Below are 7140 nucleotides of genomic sequence, written 5' to 3' on the forward strand. Positions count from 1 at the left end.
CTATAGAACTTGTAAACATTTCAAAACAATAAAATCATCGCTGGCCAGTGTTATTGTTAACTTACGTTGCCCTAAACAAAAATTTATAATGTCTTTTTACATGTTTTAAATAATTGGGGACCATTTTTTTTCCATGAGAGTATATGACAACATCAACATACTAAAAATGTTTTATTGAAAAACTTAGTATTATATAAGCCTAACTTCCTATTTTGTGCAACGAATGTAATACATACAAATTAAAGAAAGTAATTAAAATAAAAAATAGATGTGTACACATATAGACCAAGTGCTACAAATAAATAGATAGAAATGTGTTATCCAATTTTTTATTATATAATTCAACCAGGATGTGGGCAAATGGTTAGCGTGCTGGGTTACGACTATGAAAGCTCAAGGTTTGAGACGTAATGCTACTGAGCACGCTTCGCACTTTCATATGTAAATGTGTTATAAGAGTGAGAGTCAGTCCGATTCAAAGAGCCAGATCAAGCAAGCTCCTGTGGCGGCGGTTACTGAAGACTGGTTACCTTCATCTGTAGATCAAAATTAGCCTTACAGGTCTCTTACCTTGTCGTTTAGCCCATGTGTTTCATAAGGTGTCTTTTGGGTTTAAAACGTTAAGTAAGAACTAGGTGTTGAAAATTCCATTTTGGAACTAGATATTTATTCACACAAACACACACACATAGGTGTATATGGCCGAGTACGTTTGTATATGTGTGGAGAAGTATTGGAAACGTAAAACACATTCTGGTTGTAACTTAAGACAAAACACACCTGTTTCAGTATAGAGAAATATTCGAAACGTAAAACATATTCTCGCTGTAAAATAAGACAAAAACACAACACCTATTTCAATGTGGAGAAATATTTGAAATGTAAGACACGTTAAAATGTAAAACTTTTAAAAGTACAACACCTAGTCCACATAATACGTGAATAGTACTATGTAAACTGTATACCTTAGTTTAACTACCTGCAGTATATCTAGGGACTGTATTAGATATTATAGTTGATTAACAGTGGTATAATTCTAAATTAGTAACATTTAATCGTTCGTTGTAACTGTTTTATGCGAAATACTTCTACGCATGCGTTGATTTGTTGTTATCGTTTTGTTTTTCATATTTTTTTTCAGTTCACATTTACTTTCAGAAAATGTCTTAGGCTTAAATTGTAATTATTATCAGCTATAAAGTATAGCAAGAATTTATTAAGGCTTAGGTGCCAAATTTTATCGCCTCCTGCTGTATTATATACATTTCTAACCGACTAACTAAACACAACTAGTATAGAGCATGCTTTAGGGTGAAGTGAACCTAACGCTCAGTGTAAAGGACCGTGGTGATCTTAGGGATAAAATACGCAACTTATTCGCAGGAAATTATTATTATTATTTTCGAATTTAGTTTATTTTCTTAGTTTTTTGTGTTAGCTTTCCGGCAATACTCGGATGCTATACAGTAAAGCCTAAAATACAAGTTTTCTTTCTAGTTCCGATAAATACGACGGATTATTTTGAAACGAAAATAAAAGCTGGAAAGATTTAAATTCATCGATAGACTTTGGAATATTAAATAAAATTCAATAGCTAATATTATCGAAGCGAATGAATAAAGTTTATAATATGGCACGTGACACTGGAAAAAATTATATTTGACACCCACTCAAATACAATTTATGTACTTGTACCGATGCATTAAGCATCCTAAGATAAATCAGAATAAATCGTTTTTGACAAGAACAAAACAAATAAAAACATATAGCACTAATGTGTCTGAAGTGTAATCATATGAGTATTAGTTTAGTAATGGGGGTCATCACCTAGTTCATAAAAAATAAAATATATATATATATTTGTTATCGTTTCCACCTATGTTTTAGGAAATAAACTTTCCTTGTTTTATTACCTTCAGCTGATTTACCTTGAGTAAGAAAGTTTATGGCCTAATAACCTTCATTCATCGAATTTTAAACAACAACAAAACTCCTGCTACTGTATTTCACCGATTTTTTTTCACATTTCGAGTACTGACAAGATGGCACATTGGAAAACACTAGGACATGAAGTCTTATGTTTCCGTCTTATTTTTCCCCTACATTACTGTTTGTAAAACAATGCCATCAAGTTTTACAAGGCAAATTGATATTGATATAATAATATATACGTTACAGTTAAGCCTAATAATAACGAGTGTTAAGCTATTGTTTATTGGTATTTTTGATATGTTTCTTTATTATTATACACAAAGCTGCACAATGAGCTCTCCTTGTCGGGTATCGAAACTCAATTTTCAACGCTCTAAGCTCTAAAATTTACGGACTTTTTTCTATTTTACTTAAGCTATCTGTACTCTAACCAGCCCCCCCGCTAGTACAGCGGTATGTCTCCGGATTTACAACGCTAAAATCAGGGGTTCGATTCCCCTCGGTGGGCTGAGCAGATAGCCCTTTGTGGCTTTGCTATACGAAAAACACACAAACACTGTACTCTAACCACCGCGGATATCGAAACCAGATTTTATATACCCTGATGAGTTGTTGTTTTTAAGTGTATTATTATTATTATCAGAAAACGAAATACAAATATCAGGAATTATGTATTTATTCTATGCTTACAGACTGTTTAATGGTTTTATATTTCTGCTCTAGTCTGAAGCGTAAGTAGCACTGCGAAACTTCAAACGTACAACAGATGTTTATGATAATAGTATGATATTAAAAATAAATAAAAATGTTTAGTATGCACCTCAAATTCTGATATCAAAGAATACAAAAAAAATGGTATTGTAATGTCTAACCTAACCCTAAAGATATATACCATACCAATATTTACAATGCTGAGTTTTACCTGACGTCGTAATGCACTTGTCACCAGGTGTAATGAACGTTACTCACCGCATCATAACATTTCAGAGAAATCGCGTCCGTCCTTTGCACTCAGTTTCCAAGACAGAATTGTCACTATTTCCTGGTTATTCGATTTTCAGAGGCGGGAAAAGAGGCTGGGCCTGTTATTTACGTCATCAAACACTACGTCACTGTGTTCGCGCAGAAGATTAATGTTCTTTTTTCTCCACTTGCCTAACTTTTAGAACATAAAACGACGATTTGTTTTAGCCTAACTTGTTGGAGCCTATATGTTGTCCTTGCGGTTAATATGTATTTTGCTTATAACGTGTGATTTTATAAAATAAATTAACAGAATTTATAAAGTTATTACGGGCTTCGGTGTTCGATAATTATGGATCTAAGGTGGTCGTTAGTGTCTATTCAGTCAGCTAGCCAACTACTAATTAATTAATAGCGATCGTATAGCATGATGGGTAGTTTATTTTCATATATATTAACGAACTTTTGTAATAAAAAAAAACTACTCTACATACTTGTCGAGATCCGAGAAATTCTCTGTGATAAAAAGTATTCGTTAGGACTTGAATGAAGCGTGACCATGACAGTGGTTTCCTAGCGACATTTTTCTAAACACCGGTTTAATTAACCCTGATTGTGAATGAACGATACACATTACAAAAAGTTTTAAACATGCAGGGTTTTACATTACGTAGTAACACTGTAGAAAATATTCGCTTTTACCTGTTGCGTGTCTACGGTGGCTCAGTAGTAAGTAGGCTTCAAAGATCACAGCTCTGAAATACGAGATTCGAATCCCGTGGCGTAACCAACACGAACAACCCATTGCACAACTTTGTTCCAAAATAATATGAAATTACAAGTTACTTAACTGTATTTCTAAAACCTAATAACTCCTGGATGAACTAGGATTTTTTCTTCAGTAAAATGTGGTTCTTCAACGTTAGAACTAACTAGACTAACTTTTCAATTTTTCGCAGATTTACAGCTGTTTTTTTTTCTATTTTACTTAAACTATCTGTACTCTGACCAACGCGGGTATCGAAACCAGATTAAATAAACCCTGATCTTTAAGTCCAATAATAATTAAGACACAAAATTCGTACTAAATAATAATATTTATCACGTGATAAATATTAAAAATTTGAGACATATATTAAATTTTAATTAATACCACACAATTCTTTATTTGCCCATTACTAAAATAAACTTGGATTCTTAAATTCATAAATTGAAAAACAAAGTCGACATGTTAAACAGATCTAGTCAGAGTTGTTTATTTTTTTATCAGTTAGACAGGTCTCTCATTCTAACTTCCTGCCAATGTTTAGTTAGTTAGAACTCATTAAATAGATGTATTTTTTTTTCTTCTTGTAACACGTGTTTCAGTTTGGTTCGCACGTGTCTCCAAACACTGAAATCCTTCAAAATATCATTATTGTGGTAGGAAGTTAACTTGTATGATATGTTTTTCTCTTAATTTACTTAACTTTTATTTGAATCCGTGTTAAGTACAAATCCTCTTAACAATGGTATAAATCATTAAGTATGATTTAATTATATCAAAGTACGAGTTGGATAACACGTGATGTAGACTACTGACTTTAATACGATAATATTAAACCATGCGGTTTCACATGATAGTTATTTCTTTTGTTAAACACAAGGCTACATAGTGGGCTAGCTGTACTGTGCCCACCACGGGTATCGAAGCCTGGATTTGAGCGTTATTAGTCACAAAGATCTTGACATTGTACGAGTTTTATGTGTCAAACTCGTACAATCCATACATTAACTCACCTACTTGTAGTATGATAAAAATATGGATTATCTCACCTACTGGTAGTATTATAAAAATATGGATTATCTCACCTACTGGTAGTATGATAAAAATATGGATTAACTCACCTACTGGTAGTATTATAAAAATATGGATTATCTCACCTACTGGTAGTATGATAAAAATATGGATTAACTCACCTACTGGTAGTATTATAAAAATATGGATTATCTCACCTACTGGTAGTATGATAAAAATATGGATTAACTCACCTACTGGTAGTATTATAAAAATATGGATTATCTCACCTACTTGTAGTATTATAAAAATATGGATTATCTCACCTACTGGTAGTATGATAAAAATATGGATTATCTCACCTACTGGTAGTATTATAAAAATATGGATTAACTCACGTACTGGTAGTATTATAAAAATATGGATTAACTCACCTACTTGTAGTATGATAAAAATATGGATTAACTCACCTACTGGTAGTATTATAAAAATATGGATTATCTCACCTACTTGTAGTATGATAAAAATATGGATTAACTCACGTACTGGTAACATGATAAAAATATGGATTATCTCACCTACTGGTAGTATTATAAAAATATGGATTAACTCACCTACTGGTAGTATTATAAAAATATGGATTATCTCACCTACTGGTAGTATTATAAAAATATGGATTAACTCACGTACTGGTAGTATGATAAAAATATGGATTAACTCACCTACTGGTGGTATTATAAAAATATGGATTATCCCACCTACTTGTAGTATTATAAAATTATGGATTAACTCACCTACTGGTAGTATTATAAAAATATGGATTAACTCACCTACTTGTAGTATGATAAAAATATGGATTATCTCACCTACTGGTAGTATTATAAAAATATGGATTAACTCACCTACTGGTAGTATGATAAAAATATGGATTATCTCACCTACTGGTAGTATTATAAAAATATGGATTAACTCACCTACTGGTAGTATTATAAAAATATGGATTAACTCACCTACTGGTAGTATGATAAAAATATGGATTATCTCACCTACTGGTAGTATTATAAAAATATGGATTAACTCACCTACTTGTAGTATGATAAAAATATGGATTATCTCACCTACTGGTAGTATTATAAAAATATGGATTAACTCACCTACTGGTAGTATTATAAAAATATGGATTATCTCACCTACTTGTAGTATTATAAAAATATGAATTAACTCACCTACTGGTAGTATGATAAAAATATGGATTATCTCACCTACTGGTAGTATTATAAAAATATGGATTAACTCACGTACTGGTAGTATTATAAAAATATGGATTATCTCACCTACTTGTAGTATGATAAAAATATGGATTAACTCACCTACTGGTAGTATGATAAAAATATGGATTAACTCACGTACTGGTAGTATTATAAAAATATGGATTATCTCACCTACTTGTAGTATGATAAAAATATGGATTAACTCACCTACTGGTAGTATGATAAAAATATGGATTATCTCACCTACTTGTAGTATGATAAAAATATGGATTATCTCACCTACTGGTAGTATTATAAAAATATGGATTATCTCACCTACTGGTAGTATTATAAAAATATGGATTATCTCACCTACTGGTAGTATTATAAAAATATGGATTAACTCACGTACTGGTAGCATGATAAAAGTCAAGTTTTCACAAATTCATAAACACAACAAAACAGTAGTTTTTACATTATTCGTACATTTCATGCAATAAACAAAGTCTGTATTTTACGAACGAATGTAAAAATAGGAAGAAAAAAAAGAATGTTTAAATAGACCAATCACGTGATGTGCAGTATGGTTTGTCTCCTCCCCTTCTGTCAGGTATTAAATTTTGTTATAAACGTGTTTCTCATATAGCTCTGCAGCTATGTCTAAGAGGTTTCAGATATATTCGAAAACTGTAATAGATACATTCAGTGACCAGCCAATTTGAAAATACTGTATTTCTGTTTCAAGCGCCCTCAGGTGGAAGACTATGAACTTATCGGTATTAACGTTCCACGTTGCACTTTAGATTTTCTATTAATTGCACAGAGAAACTTTAGTGGCATTGCGCATAACTTCAAACATTCTAGCTAGCTTGAAACTATAACTAACGGTTGGTAAGTTTTAAAAACACTTATTTGAGACACAAAGGTATTATACCAATACTAATCTACACAGAATGGTTATTACTTCTATTAAAAGAAACAACGGTAAATCATGCTCGATTACTACAGAAACAATATTAGCATTATAAGGAAAATGATAAAGTTATTGGTTATCACAGAGACAGGATTAGTATTATAAAGGAAAATAATAGAGGTTGTTAGTTACAACAGAGACAAGATTAGGACAGTAAGGGACAGTAGTAAGGTGCACCTGGTTATCATAGAGACGAATTTGGTATATTAAAGGTGAATTTTACAGAAAAAAGAAAACTTTGCAGT

General features: G+C 31.7%; 1 pseudogene across 1 annotated transcript in view; it reads right to left on the bottom strand.

Moving 5' to 3' along the window:
• Positions 1 to 2962, bottom strand: part of LOC143227858 (alkaline phosphatase-like) — a 44733-nt pseudogene extending 41771 nt beyond the window's left edge. The window contains exon 1 of the transcript XR_013015110.1: positions 2855 to 2962. The product of XR_013015110.1 is annotated as an alkaline phosphatase-like (transcript). The remainder of the gene's footprint in view (positions 1 to 2854) is intronic.
• Positions 2963 to 7140: the final 4178 nt, after the last annotated feature.

The sequence above is a fragment of the Tachypleus tridentatus genome, chromosome 10 (assembly GCF_004210375.1).
Source record: "Tachypleus tridentatus isolate NWPU-2018 chromosome 10, ASM421037v1, whole genome shotgun sequence".
NCBI lineage: Eukaryota > Metazoa > Arthropoda > Merostomata > Xiphosura > Limulidae > Tachypleus > Tachypleus tridentatus.